This window comes from Salvelinus namaycush, chromosome 41 (assembly GCF_016432855.1).
Source record: "Salvelinus namaycush isolate Seneca chromosome 41, SaNama_1.0, whole genome shotgun sequence".
Taxonomy (NCBI): domain Eukaryota; kingdom Metazoa; phylum Chordata; class Actinopteri; order Salmoniformes; family Salmonidae; genus Salvelinus; species Salvelinus namaycush.
Window position 1 is genome coordinate 20,172,002 of NC_052347.1, and position 8,569 is coordinate 20,180,570.

Genomic DNA, 8,569 nt, shown 5'->3' on the forward strand with positions numbered 1-8,569 from the left:
CCCGGCCGGCTGACGGCACTGGCGGATCCCGGCCGGCTGACGGCACTGGCGGATCCCGGCCGGCTGACGGCACTGGCGGATCCCGGCCGGCTGACGGCACTGGCGGATCCCGGCCGGCTGACGGCACTGGCGGATCTCGGCCGGCTGACGGCACTGGCGGATCCCGGCCGGCTGACGGCACTGGCTGCTCCCGGCCGGCTGACGGCACTGGCTGCTCCTGTCTGGCGGGCAGCTCTGACGGCTCGGGACAGACGGGCAGCTCTGACGGCTCGGGACAGACGGGCAGCTCTGACGGCTCGGGACAGACGGGCAGCTCTGACGGCTCGGGACAGACGGGCAGCTCTGACGGCTCGGGACAGACGGGCAGCTCTGACGGCTCGGGACAGACGGACAGCTCTGACGGCTCGGGGCAGGCGGGCAGCTCAGACAGCGCTGGGCAGGCAGGCAGCTCAGACAACGCTGGGCAGGCAGGCAGTTCAGACTCTGGCTGCGCTGGAGAGGAGGAAGGCTCTGACAGCGCTGGACAGGTGGGAGTAACTGGAGAGAGAAAACGGAGAGACAGCCTGGTGCGGGGGGCTGCCACCGGAGGACTGGTACGTGGAGGTGGCACCGGAATTACCGGACCGTGAAGGAGGACACGCGCTCTTGAGCACCGAGCCTGCCCAACCTTACCAGGTTGAATGATCCCCGTAGCCCTGCCAGTGCGGCGAGGTGGAATAGCCCGCACTGGGCTATGCTGGCGAACCGGGGACACCATTTGTAAGGCTGGTGCCATGTACGCCGGCCCGAGGAGACGCACTGGAGACCAGATGCGTTGGGCCGGCTTCATGACACCCGGCTCGATGCCCAACCTAGCCCTACCAGTGCGGCGAGGTGGAATAGCCCGCACTGGGCTAAGCACGCGTACTGGGGACACCGTGCGCTTCACCGCATAACACGGTGTCTGACCAGTACGACGCCCTTTCACTCCACGGTAAGCACGGGGAGTTGGCTCAGGTATCCTACCCGGCTTTGCCACACTCCGCGTGTTCCCCCCCCCCCAAGACATTTTTGGGTCTGACTCTCGGGCTCCCAACCGCGTCGCCGCGCAGCCTCTTCATACCAACGCCTCTCTGCCTTCGCTGCCTCCAACTCCGCCTTGGGACGGCAATATTCCCCTGGCTGAGCCCAGGGTCCCTTGCCGTCCAGGATCTCTTCCCAAGTCCAGGAGTCCTGGGTTTTTGGCCGCTGCTGCTGCTGCTGTTGCTGCCCTTTTCCACTCCGCTTGGTCCTTTGGTGGTGGGTGTTTCTGTAATGGCTGATTTCCTCCTCTTCGTCTGAAGAGGAGGTGTAGGGATCGGACCAAGACGCAGAGTGGAAAGTGTCCATGATTTATTAACAATAAACTGAACACTACACGAAACAAAATAACAAAAGCGAATCAAACCGAAAGACAGTCCCGTGTGGCACGAACACTGACACGAAATACAAACACCCACAAACACACACGTGAACCCCGGCTGCCTAAGTATGATTCTCAATCAGGGACAACGATTGACAGCTGCCTCTGATTGAGAATCATACCAGGCCGAACGCACAAAACCCCAACATAGAAAACAACACATAGACAACCCACCCAACTCACGCCCTGACCATACTAAATAAATACAAAACAAGAGAAAACAGGTCAGGAACGTGACAGTTGTGTTGGTAACCAAACACAATGCAATATAACTTTTTCAATACAGTAAAGAGCCTATTAACTTGTCAATAAGTTAACAAATTATGTTGGATTCACGTCTCCAACTTAACAAAAAATGTAAGTTAAAGACTAGAATTACAGCAGTGGCTTATACAGTATGTAACTGTCCAAGCATTAGATACATCTCCTTTAAATGTTGATATTTAGTTGCGTTGTCAACCTAACACAATTCGATATGACTTTTGTAATACAGACTAATGTAACAGTTTTAATTCAACCTTAAAATGAGTAACTCATCCATGGCCACATTTTGAGGGAACTATAACTATAAAAGTCTTATTATGTAATCATAGAATTTCAAGATGGCAGGCAAAGGTCGGAGGTGGAGATCCACAATATAAATATCTGCACAGAATCTCGAACAGCATTGATCACTTGCATTATGTACTTTTAATGTAACCTCAACTGCAATTCAGGTCATTTGGTTGTGCTATTAGATGAAGCACAGTGATATCACATTGCTGTATAAATACAAAATATCTGACATTGTATTTCCATTTCAACTTTGTTGTCCCTTTAAATGGTTGAGTGCAGTGATAACACATTTAGATGACAACTAAACCAAAAATCCCCCCAAAAATGTCCATTGGAATTTGGTTGTGCTTTTAGATGGTTGAATGCATAGTGATAACACATTGGGAATTCAACAAACTTCTGTCTCTCTTTTTGAGTGGGTCAATAAAGGTAGAAATATCTCTGATCAACATCTCATCCAAAAATGACCCACATTATCCACGTTGAAATGACTCTGTGTTGTTGTTTGTGTCACACTGCTTTGCTTTATCTTGGCCAGGTCGCAGTTGTAAATGACAACTTGTTCTCAACTAGCCTACCTGGTTAAATAAAGGTGTCACGACTTCCGCCGAAGTTGGTCCCTCTCCTTGTTCGGGCGGGTGCGTTCGGCGGTCGAAGTCGCCGACCTTCTAGCCATCGCTGATCCTCTTTTCATTTTCCTTTGGTTTTGTCTTGTCTTGTATCACACCTGGTTCCAATCCCATTCATTACATGTTGTGTATTTAACCCTCTGTTCCCCCGCATTGTCCTTGTCGGTGATTGTTTGTTTGTAAGCTATGTGCAAGATATGTTCTGGTGTGCGACGGGTATTGTACCCACTTGTATTATTTTGTATATGTTGGTTTTCAGAGTTTTTGAGCACTTATTAAACTGCTCCGTTTATACCAAGTTCGATCTCCTGCGCCTGACTTCCCTGCCACCAGCACGCATTCCTTACAAAAGGTGAAATAAAAAAATTAAGTGGTTTGCCCAATGGCTGAGCTCATACAGCAGGTTTAAACATTCTCATTACGTCAATAGAATGCAGGCCTATAAGTGGGAAAGGTTTGACAGACAGTGAATGGAAAATGAAAACTGCAAAGATAAATGACTTGAAAATAGCTTGATTTGTAGCAATTTCAGAATCTGTACCTGTAAGAGTATGTACATCTTATTGACATATAATGCAGATATACAGTCAGAGATGCACAGGCATCACCTCATGCAATAAAATGCTGTATTTATTTGTAGATCTACCAATTTGGGCCAACCCAATCCACCACATTCACCAGACAAGGTAAATAGCAATTTCCTTGAAAATAAAAGTGCCATACGAGCAACCATGCCATGGCAATGCATTTCTATAGACAATAACTACAGTTCTGTATCATTTTCTACACATACACAATAGATCATTTTAGAAATAATACTGATCATAATACTTGCAGAGTATATGTAACGCAGAGTTCAATAAACATATTGTAGCAACCCTGTTATACACATACTACGGCCACTGCCAAGAGGGCTAGTCCTATTGGCACTGCAGCTACAGTAGTGTACATGCCCAGCATGGGAGTTTCTGGTTTCATACCAGACAGAACCAACAACCCCCCAAATTCTATACAATACAGTAGCCCCAAAATATCAAGCAATGAAAATAATAAAATGTGCATTCTAGTCTCCCATTTTTTACTTCTTGATACAATCTACGCCCGCATTGATGTCTGTTATGAAGACGACGATTAGATAGTGAATATTATTACTTAGAATAAAAAGGCAGGTAGGGGGTGGTAGCAGCTATATTCAAAACATATATCCAGCAAATATTTTATCTGTTTGTAAATGAAGTAAATATAATATAGATTTAGGAAGATAAGTAAACACAAAACTTGTGGACGGAGCAGCAGTCTTAATCACTACAAGAGCTCCAGAGAACATTAACAATGACAGACTATCTGTCATTAAGCAATTACAACTCATGCAATAAAAACAGAGTGAAGGCTAATTTTACTTAATGGCTGTTTATAAAGTGCAGAGAGAGAACAAATGGATGTTACTGAACAGGAAAGACTGTCGACGAGTCAGTGAACGGAAAGGGTTTTCCACCAGTAGCCTTTATAAATGGCATATATTATCATATTATAAAGAAGAGGGTTAGACTGCACAGTTTTATAAAGGGTGTTAATAAGTATAATTAATCTGAAAGACAGAGCAGTCTAAAGACATAAAATACAGTTTGAGTCTAATGTTTTTTTTAAATATACTAGCATGCACTAATCATGCTCTACGATGACATATTCTGCAAATTCAAGGCATCCCAACACTAAGAAGCAATCAAGCAAGCATTCAAAGTATTTTGAAAGAAAATATGATCTTAAAATACTCCATGAAGCAAGCATTCACAACCATAGCTTGCAATGTTAACAATGTATATATCTTTTTACAATATTATTGTTTACTATGGAGGTTACGCTCAATTAATTTCTTATCTAAAATACAGGAGTTGCTTTCAGTATTTTTCAAGTAAATGCATTACTCATCTGTCTACAGTTATCTCTTAATAACTTCTCTCTCATCTACCCTTTTCATTCCCTTTTCCCCTTTCTATTTCATTTCAAGGAACTACTATCTAAAACTCCTCCCTTTCACGTATTTCCCATCCTGTTAAAAAGTGATACAAGTCTGGCCAAAGAGCCAGCAAAGATATAAAGGCTTAGGAAAGATATTTAAAATTGAATCACCAGTTAATTAGGCAAATAGATGGCTTTCAATAGTCATGATGGACATGATGGTGGAAATCTCATCAGGGAAAGCAAGTCATTGGCTTCCAAATGACAAATAACACGTGTGACATATGAATCAATATGAATCTATGTCAGCAGCAATGTTTGATAGAATCTATGTTATGGTCTTTGCTCATCAGTATGTAACAACACCTAAGCAGCTTATTCAATTTACTGCTCTAATTTAAACCTATTGACATCCATCAGAGAGACCATTACTGTATCCCAATACAACGAGGGCAGAGTATTGGTAGAAAAATTATATTAATCACATAACTTATCATAGAATTAAAGGTAACTACTTTCTCATTCTAAACCTAAATTAAACTACAGTAAAAGTTAATTGTGCCTGGGCTATGAAATTATAATGATGATGATGTGCATTTCGTAGAATTACATGTAGAATCCCATAAAATTGGTTACTATTCATATAATTCTAGAACCGATTTAAGATCTCTGTGGAGCATTCATCCAGCCTATACAGTAATTGGTTTCCCCAATGTTTGCATTAGGGTGTCATGGAAAGGTTTGCGGCACTGTCAGATACCTCCTGGACGATTCATCCTGCTGCTTTCAGTATACGCTATTATGAGGTCCACACTATAGTGAGGAGTTAGTTAGTTAGGAAACAAACTGTACTGTAGTGCAAAACCTACTAAATAGATACACAACACAATGGTGTCATGGAGGACAAACATAGTCTCTTAATATCTGCAACAAAATGGTTTGGCCAAGCCTCAAACTGAGCCCATCCTTTCAGGTCTGATCTTTATCTAACTACCTCACATGATGCAGGAGCCATTACACACAGAACATGGACTAAGTATGCACTCCAGACTGGGAGATAACCTACAGCACATTCACTTCCACCAAGAGCATGGAATTCCTGATTATGACACAAATTTATTTATTTACCTAGGCAAGACAGTTAAGAACAAATTCTTATTTACAATGACGGCCTACCCCGGCCAAACCCGGATGACGCTGGGCCAATTGTGCGCCGCCCTATCGAACCATGGTCTGTAGTAACACCTCTACCACTGAGATGCAGTGCCTTAGACCACTGCGCCACACGGGAGCCCATCATAGATGGGTAACTTTCCTACTAATCAGCAGTGGTGTAAAGTAATTAAGTAAAAATACTTGAAAACACTACTTAAGTAGTGTTTTTGGGTATCTTTACTTTACAATTTATATTTTTTACAACTTTTAATTTTACTTCACTACATTCCTAAAGAAAATTATGTACTTTTTACTCCATACATTTTCCCTGAAACACAAAAGCAGGACAGGGAAATTGTCTAATTTACACACTTATCAAGAGAATATCCCTACTGCCTCTGATCTGGTGGACTCACTAAACACATGCTTTGTTTGGAAATGATGTCTGAGTGTTGGAGCATGCCCCTGGCTATCCATAAAAAAAAGGAAAATGACGCCATCTGATTTGCTTTATATAAGGAATTTAAAATTATTTATACTTTAATTTTGATACTTAAGTATATTTTAGCAATTACATTTACTTTTGATACTTAAGTATATTTCAAACCAAATACTACTCAAGTAGTATTTTACTGGGTGACTTTCACTTTACTTTTACTCAAGTATGAAAATTGGGTACTTTTTCCACCACTGCTAATCAGGGACTGATTCAGACCTAGGAAACCAGGGGAGTGAGCTCTCTGGACAATTACTGACATTAATTGATCTATTAACTACCAGGACAAGACAACTGGCAATAATGCTGATTTTGAGGCCAGGAAGTGTGAATCCCCCAGGACCAGCGGAAGCAAAATAGCCCCATAACATGAAAGACCCACTACCACGTTTTAAAGTAGGTATGGGGTTATTTTCTGCATATGCATATTTATTTCAATGCAAAACCCACCACTGGTGTGCGTGGCCAAATATCTTTATTTTCACATCATCTGACCATTGCACTGATTCAAATCCAAGTGCCAAAGCTGTTTAACAAACTCCAGTAGTTTCCATTTGTTGGACGACATGAAAATATAACTCTTTAGCCATGCACATCAGTGCTGGATTTTGCGTGGAAAGAAAGAATGCATATGCAGAAAATAACCCCATACCTACTGTAAAATATGGTGGTGGATATTTCATGTTATGGGGAAATGTTGCTACCAATGGTCCTGGGGCCCTTGTTAAGGTCAACGACATCATGAATTCTACCCGGTACCAGGACATTTTAGCCAAAAACGTGGTTGCCTCTGCCAGGAGGCCGAAACCTAGCTGCAAGTGGATCTTCCATCAAGACGATAACCCCAAGCACACATCAAAAGCCACAGAAATGGTTAATTGACCACAAAATCAACATTTTGCAATGGCCATCTCAGTCTCCAGACATGAATCCACTTGAAAACCAGTGGTATGGAGGAATGGTCTAAGATCCCTCCAATGTGTTCTCCAATCTCATAAAACATTCTAGAAAAAGGCTCAGTGCCGTTATCCTCGCAAGGTTTGGTATTGAAAGGTAATGAAAACAGGGGTGGCAGTAAATTTGACCCCTTTTTAAAATATGTTTTTTTACTTGTTAAAGCAAGAATCCTTAGTTGCTACATCCATTTTTGGACTCATAAATTAATGATATATACCCATTGATTATTGAAGAATATAACTTATAAATGCCTCAAGAGCTTAGTTCAACTGTCGTACCCCATCAGAACCCAAAATATAACCTTGTTTTACTCCAATGTTTGTAAACAATGTCAAAACATGGTTAAAACTATCATTTTCATCTCATTGATGGTCAGTCCTTGCATCCGTAGCTCTGTCTATGAATTTGAGAGTGGTTACATTTCTCCAGGCCCTTCCCTCAGATTTTTACCAAAAAAGTGTTTGGTTGACCGCTTTGTTATTTAAGAATTCTAGATTTAAACAAAATCTCTTTCTCTGAGTAATTGTCTTAGTATAAAATTATATCATGTTCAATTTCTTTGAAGCAGACAATATAGCTCAAAATGTGTATTATTTAGTATTTTGTGCTCATCTTTATCAAGGGTGCCAATAATTTTGGACCTGACTGTATGTATATAAGAGCCACTTGAAATAGGGGGGAAACATTCCCCTAAACAAATAGGGGAGAAAAGTGCAAAGCCCTTCATGGACTAGGTCAGAGGAACAGCTCTGTATAAGACCCTGTATAAGTATCTCTTGCAAATGTGTTCAGAATCTTTCCCTTACAAAATACATACTGTATCAATATGCAGTACATCATGTAAACGTCAAAAAAGTTTCCTCGTTTAAGAACTTTAGAAACTCCCCCATTAGAATGTACTTTTTTGAGAATAGCAACTGAAGACAAACACAGTGCATGTAATCCAATTCTAATCTCTTTTGAGATATTGAAATAAAGAGTAGGGTACTTTGGCTTGGTAGTGTTCTAGCAACAGCACACTGTGGAACAACCCCACATTTTCTGCTGTGTAGTAAAGAGCGAATATACAGTACATGTCAAGGTCATTGGAGGAAGATCACTTTATATTCACAAAACATGAAACTGACCTTAGATAAGTGCCTACATATAGGTATACAAACTGTACTGTGTGCTTCACTGTGTTTGGTTGGAGGGCAACACACAGACTTATTGTGGAGATGTGACTATAATGGGGGTTACAGCTCATAAACAAAGAGGAAGAATGGCCTAGATTCTGCCGAGACACACACGCACACACTCTCTCTCTCTCTCTCTCTCTCTCTCTCTCTCTCATTCCTTCCCCTCACACCTCCTCCTCCTAATCTGTCTCACACACAG